The sequence below is a fragment of the Schistosoma mansoni genome, chromosome 1, assembly GCF_000237925.1.
Source record: "Schistosoma mansoni strain Puerto Rico chromosome 1, complete genome".
Classification (NCBI taxonomy): domain Eukaryota; kingdom Metazoa; phylum Platyhelminthes; class Trematoda; order Strigeidida; family Schistosomatidae; genus Schistosoma; species Schistosoma mansoni.
Genome location: NC_031495.1, coordinates 11,558,209 through 11,568,398, shown reverse-complemented (window position 1 = coordinate 11,568,398; position 10,190 = coordinate 11,558,209). Strand labels below are relative to the sequence as shown.

At 37.8% G+C, this 10,190-nt stretch overlaps 1 non-coding gene across 1 annotated transcript; it reads right to left on the bottom strand.

Annotated features, from left to right (window-relative positions):
* Nucleotides 1–6,122: 6,122 nt before the first annotated feature.
* Smp_tRNA_00244_Ala_CGC.1.1 lies at nucleotides 6,123–6,193 on the bottom strand. The gene has a single exon. It is a non-coding gene (tRNA).
* Nucleotides 6,194–10,190: the final 3,997 nt, after the last annotated feature.

Below are 10,190 nucleotides of genomic sequence, written 5' to 3'. Positions count from 1 at the left end.
TTCCAGGTTTTCGATGGTGGTCTAGCTTCAATTGACTCACGATTTCAACTGTAAATTTACACTGTCGATTTGGATTCATGTCATTTGTTGTTATTTAAAAGCAACTGCATTAGTAATCTCTTCCACAAGTCCTCTAAGGTTTGATAGACTCATCAACTATAGTCTCCCCACACTCAATTATTTCTCTCATTCATTCATCATTTTAGTGAACCCGTATTACGACATTTTTGTGAAACTGCGTCCCGTTTCGAAGTTGTATGCTCTATCTATAAATCGGATATATAAATTGTTGCTATCATATGTCTTGATGGAGAAGCTCTGGAAGATGTGGAATCCCTCACGTACCTGTGAAGCGTCGTCAATGAACAAGGAGGATCTGATGTAGACGTGAAGGCTACGGTCGGAAAAGCAAGGAACCACTGGTGGATGTATTCAATCATATATATATGAAGGAACAAATAAATATACCGAAAACTACAAGAAAGGTAACATGAAATCTGATACGTTAGCTCATACAAATTCATCGACGAAAACGATTGCCCTGGCAACTTGTCAATGTTCTCTTCATTCTAAGGAGGAAAATTATGTATGGTCATAATTCCAAGATCTATTTTCGTTTTATTAATTGTAACTACTTTTATTCAACAGGAAGTAATTACATTGCTTAACAATTTCTAACTACCATCGGTCCACTCTACAACCACAACTACAACTACACCTAATTACAACGAATTCTCATTCATGAACAATACCATGAACTCACAAATTGTAGAACACAAGTAAACACAATTGACAGTAAATATACATATTGATGAGTTAGTTAAGTGAGGCAAGTTCCATTCTGGTTATTATCATTAAGGCGTGTGCAAATTGTAATCTTGTGAAGAGCCGGAATGTGAATGTACTAATAGAAAAATTGATGGACGTTGAACTGACTGACAAACATGTTTGGCCTTCTTCAATCTACTATCTATCAGTAGTAATATTTGTATCTGTGGTGCGACTGACGACGACGACATCCACGGCAGTATCGATTTCGATTACATCCACGGGAATTTCGATTTCGACAACACTGGTGGCATGGCCGGTAACCGTAGTGACCGTTTAACAGTTTGGAATATGTTACATCCACGTCTTCATTACCAGGTGTCGCAACTGTGACATCCTCTTGACCATCACCATCTGTTTTGCCATCCTCACCGTCTTTTAGTATGGGATCAGATGTTGCTACAACAGAAGAGAACATCATGTAAGAAGAGAGTTTGTGATCGGTTGACAACCATGAGGTGTGAAAGCACTAGAAAATAAATGTGCATGTGAGTGTCTGAGTGAGTTGGTCAGTGTTTCAATAAGTGGTTGATCGGATGTGATAATCGATGAAGGGATGAACGGTGGTATGGATGGATGGATGGAAGGAAGGAAGGATTGATGGATAGTGTGATAGATATAAGGAATGATGGATGGATGAATGAATGGGTGAGTGGATGGACGGGATGGGTTGGCACTGGTTGACCATCTGTGCAAATACAAACTCGTTCATTGGAGGTTTGTTAGATAGTCAGTCGGAATGATGAATACGAACGTTGATTTGCTTTGCAGCAATCAATGTGTTACTGATGTCATTTGGAACGGCCACTCAATCAGATGGTAAGCATCAACCGTCATCACGATACCACAGGTCACTTGTATCATATATACCTGTAATGAGACAATGTGTTGGGCATACAGTGAATGATGCGTGCTTTCGAAAATTCCTTACGTTCCTCCTCCTCGTTCACGATATTCCACCTTGACTGTGCGAACCAGTCACATGGGATATGTGAAAATGACATGAATAATTGGTTACACTTGAAACAGTTGCTAGATTTGTGCTCAACAGAACAAGTCTCAGTGAACCACAAACATACCTTGAAGACTTTCATCTGAGGAGATAGGTTCGGCCAATAGGTATTGGAAGAATACACTGAACAGAAGTAAGACAACTAGCCTCATCATGACAGATCTGGAAGCAAGAAAATGCAAACAAATGAGTGGTGGTGACGGTGTATTTCTTGATGGAATCAAGCGTGTCATGTTTGTGGTGGGTGGAGATTTCGGTTCTCTTCTTCTGAAATATATTATCACTGACTCACCTGACTCGATAATCCTTGTTTGATGAAGTCTCGATGTTAAACTAGACCATGATACACATGTATTTATACAGTGATTTTGTGCCAGATAAATTTAATTCGAATGTCACGTAATGAAGTCATCCAAACGAGTCCTGATGTTCATTGATACAGTCACGTCACACTGGTATTCCGCTGTGTTTCACTGGATTATGAGCGTGACAACCAATGTTTTTTTGCAGATAAGGATGCTGTAATACAATTATGTACTTTTGCATTATACTTTTGTGTTAGGTAGTACATTTCTCTTGTATGATACAAATAGTTGGATGGTGAATTGAATAAAATACATTTTTAGAATTGAATGATTGCTATTTCTCATCTCAGAGTGATAAATTCTCACATATTAGGAAATTCATATTCTACAGTTCATTTGTGTATGTTTCACAATGATAACTACCAGTTAGTAAAGTATCGATCGACTTCCTTTACATGAACTAGCAAACACAAATTGTATGTTTCAGTCTGTGGATCACCAATATAGGTTACTGTTATGATTGGTGGTCAATTGTGATGACTGAGTCGCTAATTGTTATATCGGCATCGCTTTTGGGAAAGCTATCAGAAATTCTGATCCCGGTAGTATTTATAATGAGAATATTCGTTTCACTTTGGCCGTAAACTTCTAAGTTTTTCGTTTCCGATTGATATTTATTTTTGACGTTTCAATACTGTGGCTTATATCTATCACCTCCGCAAGACCGGTGAGATAATCACTCTGTGAAACATCATTGTTTTCAAAATATTGCGGGACAAATCAATCTACTGAGAAATTACTAGTAATACATCGGAAAGACAAAAATCTATGAACAACATACAACGAGTATGTGACAGAATATCACAAAAACCATCGAGAATCACAATTCATGGATAGGCTAAAATAAATAAAACTCAATAATCAATTGAACAGATACATATCCAACCAATAATTAATAAACAAAACATGGTAGTATACGAAGAATGATAGAAATCTGGTACATAGATATATATTGTAGCTGTAAATAATTCCCCAAAATCAATAGCTTTCTAAGTGTTCGACATAGGATGCTGACCACGTTGTTTAAGTGGACTTGTTTAACTGAAGGCTTTCGACCATGCATCCGTACCAGATCACGTTGCAACTCGGCGTGGAACACAGCTCCTACGTTTCACTAGCTAGCTAAGAACAAACGCCTCTCGATATATTGGTAACGTATCAAATATATCTTTCCCAACTCTTATCGTCTGAATTCTGATTTCTATTGGCCAGAAGAAGTTTCGAATATAGAAGGTGCTACTGGTTCCTAATTGTCAAATAAGAATACCAGTCATATTCTCCATATCATAAAATTAATTGCGAAGAGTGAGGATGATTTACTATCCAGATTTGCATACTCATTCCAAACATTTGTTGCAGCCATCAATGATTGACTTGGTATGACTTTCGTAAATGACATAAGTGCTTTACAGTGCACTAAAACACATTGAATGACGAGACTATAATTGATGGACGAACCAATCAGATTTAGGATAACGGATGTTGGATTTTGGCGCGAACTTCATAAACTTAATACCTCACACTGGTTTGTTACGGTCACTTAGTCCTAGTAAGTAGGTGGACATTCTGTGGGTGATTTTAGCGTTGCTCAAAGGTGGTCGATAAATTGCAGTCTCACGGGCGACTTGTTATTCGATGTGAGTGAGGATGGTGGAATGAAGTGAGGTTGACAATAGGAAAACCCTACATCACCACCCGTCACGCCACCGACCAATTTGACCGGCCGACTGGTTGTGTGCATAGAGCACTGGAGGTGCCGGGGATCGAACCCGGGACATCTCGCATGCGAAGCGAGCGCTCTACCACTGAGCCACACCCCCGACCTTCCGTCCGCTCCCATAAACGCTCACCAACGTCCACTCAAGTACCGCACAACTACACAACACAATCCTATCCCATTTCATCACTAAACTATTCCTTCCACACACACACACACATATAGCTGAAAAGCCTCAACCCATTCTCTTACAACACCCCATCTACACACACATCCTATCCTTCCCTCCATGCACACTTACTTACTTACGCCTCTTGCTCATAATGGAGCATAGGCCGCCGACCACTATTCTACAACCCGCTCTGTCCGAGGCCTTCCGTTCTATTTCAAAGATCGTTCAGGGAACTGATCTCACTGAACTTCCACTCTTTCAAAAACATTTCTTCTCAAACTGACACATGATCGCTGTCAGACGAGCATCTTCCTAGCAAAGTACACTATCACCGGTGTGTTTTCGTCATCATTATTCAGTCTCATTTGTTCGAAAAGTGTTACTTGTATGAACAACTTGTGAAATCGAGCATTCATTCAACTGTGCAATACTTATTTACTGCTTTATACTAATCTGTTTATGTTGTCGTTTTCTTACTCGTCTTAATTTAGAAATGAACTTCGACGAGTTGACATTACCGATTAGTGGTGAATAATGTGATGAGTGTTTTCAGCATTATCGTGCCAACAAATTCTCACTATAATAATGGATGTTTCAAATTGTTATTAGATTTTACTGTGAAACACCACAACTTACTACACCAATCTCTTCATCAATTCAATCACACTGAAGTTCCATCTGCACATGATCATTTGTTTATTTATTCGCTCACTTATTTATTTCTAACAGACAAATTTCACTATGATAATCATGGAAACATTGAGTTATTTGATTAGACCATTTCCTGATAAAATGTTCAATAATATTATTCAGGTGACAGTGTTCAACTTTTGCTTAGAGCAAATTCGATTACAGTTGCATTACGTAGCTAATATGCCTGATATATACAAAGCGGACATTTACATATTTATGAGGTATTTCGCTCGGTTAGATAGTGTCAATGAAACACTACTGCTACCAAATAGAACTTTAATAACAATATTCTAAATATACATGTTGTTGTATCGAACCTGACTGAGCATTATGCTTGGATGTGAAGTGGTTGACACTACTAGAGGGGAAAGTAAACTGTGAATGCTCGTTTTGAAAGGACAAGAATGTATTACTACAGCAAGTATTTACTATTTTTGCAAGCATTTATTATGGTATTTTGTTTATCGTGAAATTGCGATTAATTAGGAACACGTTGAAGTTGAATAATGATATTTTCAATTTTTTTCTCCTTGCATTTTATCAAAATATATATTGTATGGTATGTTGAAAACACGTTGAGGGAAAGAAAGAGAAACACACTATTATTGATTGTTAATATGAGTATTGTAAATTACGGGAGTTGGCTTGTGTAAGAGACTATCATCTGCTTACGAGTATGCATATTATAAGGGTGTTCAATTGTTTGTTTGTTTTTAATTTACTAGCTCCTGTTCTATCGTACTCCACTGCTCCCAACAATCGAAAACATTGTTGTTCCAGACTTCCAATTAATTAATTGCCTACCAATGGGTGAATAAGAATAGTGATTCTTACCTTTCTAGCACTAAATTGCTACTCTCGTTATCACAGTCATCTGATTGACTTCGAACAGTGAGGATGATTTACTATCCAGATTTGCATACTCATTCCAAACATTTGTTGCAGCCATCAATGATTGACTTGGTATGACTTTCGTAAATGACATAAGTGCTTTACAGTGCACTAAAACACATTGAATGACGAGACTATAATTGATGGACGAACCAATCAGATTTAGGATAACGGATGTTGGATTTTGGCGCGAACTTCATAAACTTAATACCTCACACTGGTTTGTTACGGTCACTTAGTCCTAGTAAGTAGGTGGACATTCTGTGGGTGATTTTAGCGTTGCTCAAAGGTGGTCGATAAATTGCAGTCTCACGGGCGACTTGTTATTCGATGTGAGTGAGGATGGTGGAATGAAGTGAGGTTGACAATAGGAAAACCCTACATCACCACCCGTCACGCCACCGACCAATTTGACCGGCCGACTGGTTGTGTGCATAGAGCACTGGAGGTGCCGGGGATCGAACCCGGGACATCTCGCATGCGAAGCGAGCGCTCTACCACTGAGCCACACCCCCGACCTTCCGTCCGCTCCCATAAACGCTCACCAACGTCCACTCAAGTACCGCACAACTACACAACACAATCCTATCCCATTTCATCACTAAACTATTCCTTCCACACACACACACATATAGCTGAAAAGCCTCAACCCATTCTCTTACAACACCCCATCTACACACACATCCTATCCTTCCCTCCATGCACACTTACTTACTTACGCCTCTTGCTCATAATGGAGCATAGGCCGCCGACCACTATTCTACAACCCGCTCTGTCCGAGGCCTTCCGTTCTATTTCTATCCAACTTTTATTCATTCTTCTCATGTCTGTCTCCATTTGTCGGCTTGATGTGTTCTTTAGTCTTCCTCTTCTCCTTTGTCGTTCAGGATTCCATCTTCCTAGCACAGTACACTATCACCGGTGTGTTTTTTTTCAATCTCATTTGTTCAAACAATGTTACTTGTATGAACAACTTGTGAAATCGAGCATTCATTCAACTGTGCAATACTTATTTACTGCTTTATACTAATCTGTTTATGTTGTCGTTTTCTTACTCGTCTTAATTTAGAAATGAACTTCGACGAGTTGACATTACCGATTAGTGGTGAATAATGTGATGAGTGTTTTCAGCATTATCGTGCCAACAAATTCTCACTATAATAATGGATGTTTCAAATTGTTATTAGATTTTACTGTGAAACACCACAACTTACTACACCAATCTCTTCATCAATTCAATCACACTGAAGTTCCATCTGCACATGATCATTTGTTTATTTATTCGCTCACTTATTTATTTCTAACAGACAAATTTCACTATGATAATCATGGAAACATTGAGTTATTTGATTAGACCATTTCCTGATAAAATGTTCAATAATATTATTCAGGTGACAGTGTTCAACTTTTGCTTAGAGCAAATTCGATTACAGTTGCATTACGTAGCTAATATGCCTGATATATACAAAGCGGACATTTACATATTTATGAGGTATTTCGCTCGGTTAGATAGTGTCAATGAAACACTACTGCTACCAAATAGAACTTTAATAACAATATTCTAAATATACATGTTGTTGTATCGAACCTGACTGAGCATTATGCTTGGATGTGAAGTGGTTGACACTACTAGAGGGGAAAGTAAACTGTGAATGCTCGTTTTGAAAGGACAAGAATGTATTACTACAGCAAGTATTTGCTATTTTTGCAAGCATTTATTATGGTATTTTGTTTATCGTGAAATTGCGATTAATTAGGAACACGTTGAAGTTGAATAATGATATTTTCAATTTTTTTCTCCTTGCATTTTATCAAAATATATATTGTATGGTATGTTGAAAACACGTTGAGGGAAAGAAAGAGAAACACACTATTATTGATTGTTAATATGAGTATTGTAAATTACGGGAGTTGGCTTGTGTAAGAGACTATCATCTGCTTACGAGTATGCATATTATAAGGGTGTTCAATTGTTTGTTTGTTTTTAATTTACTAGCTCCTGTTCTATCGTACTCCACTGCTCCCAACAATCGAAAACATTGTTGTTCCAGACTTCCAATTAATTAATTGCCTACCAATGGGTGAATAAGAATAGTGATTCTTACCTTTCTAGCACTAAATTGCTACTCTCGTTATCACAGTCATCTGATTGACTTCGAACAGTGAGGATGATTTACTATCCAGATTTGCATACTCATTCCAAACATTTGTTGCAGCCATCAATGATTGACTTGGTATGACTTTCGTAAATGACATAAGTGCTTTACAGTGCACTAAAACACATTGAATGACGAGACTATAATTGATGGACGAACCAATCAGATTTAGGATAACGGATGTTGGATTTTGGCGCGAACTTCATAAACTTAATACCTCACACTGGTTTGTTACGGTCACTTAGTCCTAGTAAGTAGGTGGACATTCTGTGGGTGATTTTAGCGTTGCTCAAAGGTGGTCGATAAATTGCAGTCTCACGGGCGACTTGTTATTCGATGTGAGTGAGGATGGTGGAATGAAGTGAGGTTGACAATAGGAAAACCCTACATCACCACCCGTCACGCCACCGACCAATTTGACCGGCCGACTGGTTGTGTGCATAGAGCACTGGAGGTGCCGGGGATCGAACCCGGGACATCTCGCATGCGAAGCGAGCGCTCTACCACTGAGCCACACCCCCGACCTTCCGTCCGCTCCCATAAACGCTCACCAACGTCCACTCAAGTACCGCACAACTACACAACACAATCCTATCCCATTTCATCACTAAACTATTCCTTCCACACACACACACATATAGCTGAAAAGCCTCAACCCATTCTCTTACAACACCCCATCTACACACACATCCTATCCTTCCCTCCATGCACACTTACTTACTTACGCCTCTTGCTCATAATGGAGCATAGGCCGCCGACCACTATTCTACAACCCGCTCTGTCCGAGGCCTTCCGTTCTATTTCTATCCAACTTTTATTCATTCTTCTCATGTCTGTCTCCATTTGTCGGCTTGATGTGTTCTTTAGTCTTCCTCTTCTCCTTTGTCGTTCAGGATTCCATCTTCCTAGCACAGTACACTATCACCGGTGTGTTTTTTTTCAATCTCATTTGTTCAAACAATGTTACTTGTATGAACAACTTGTGAAATCGAGCATTCATTCAACTGTGCAATACTTATTTACTGCTTTATACTAATCTGTTTATGTTGTCGTTTTCTTACTCGTCTTAATTTAGAAATGAACTTCGACGAGTTGACATTACCGATTAGTGGTGAATAATGTGATGAGTGTTTTCAGCATTATCGTGCCAACAAATTCTCACTATAATAATGGATGTTTCAAATTGTTATTAGATTTTACTGTGAAACACCACAACTTACTACACCAATCTCTTCATCAATTCAATCACACTGAAGTTCCATCTGCACATGATCATTTGTTTATTTATTCGCTCACTTATTTATTTCTAACAGACAAATTTCACTATGATAATCATGGAAACATTGAGTTATTTGATTAGACCATTTCCTGATAAAATGTTCAATAATATTATTCAGGTGACAGTGTTCAACTTTTGCTTAGAGCAAATTCGATTACAGTTGCATTACGTAGCTAATATGCCTGATATATACAAAGCGGACATTTACATATTTATGAGGTATTTCGCTCGGTTAGATAGTGTCAATGAAACACTACTGCTACCAAATAGAACTTTAATAACAATATTCTAAATATACATGTTGTTGTATCGAACCTGACTGAGCATTATGCTTGGATGTGAAGTGGTTGACACTACTAGAGGGGAAAGTAAACTGTGAATGCTCGTTTTGAAAGGACAAGAATGTATTACTACAGCAAGTATTTACTATTTTTGCAAGCATTTATTATGGTATTTTGTTTATCGTGAAATTGCGATTAATTAGGAACACGTTGAAGTTGAATAATGATATTTTCAATTTTTTTCTCCTTGCATTTTATCAAAATATATATTGTATGGTATGTTGAAAACACGTTGAGGGAAAGAAAGAGAAACACACTATTATCTGGGCTACCTGTTCCTGCCATCTGAATATTTCCACAAAGTAATCTGCTTTCATGTTTGTTTCAACACGTCATTATGCCTGTTAGTCTCATGACATGTTCAGGTGTGTTTTTGAAAAATTAACAACATTTTGCTGTACAGGTTACAAAAAAGCCCAATCAGAGACATCGTGGTTGCTGTCAATGTGCATAGAAGAGAAAATACATTATTCAGACGTCGATTCTTGAAATGCTTACATCTAACTGATGACCACTCAATATTTATCGAAAGGATCGATCAAGAAATAATAAAAAGAACTTATTGAAATACTTTGTGCTGAGAATTCTATATTGCACCAAAAATATAATGCTGAATAAAGCCACTAATAATAATAAACCATAAATTCAGTCACATAAAACAGAAAATTTGACTCATTAATTTAAGTAGCTTAAATATTCTTATTCAAATGCTAAGTGTATTAGTTTACATTAATTT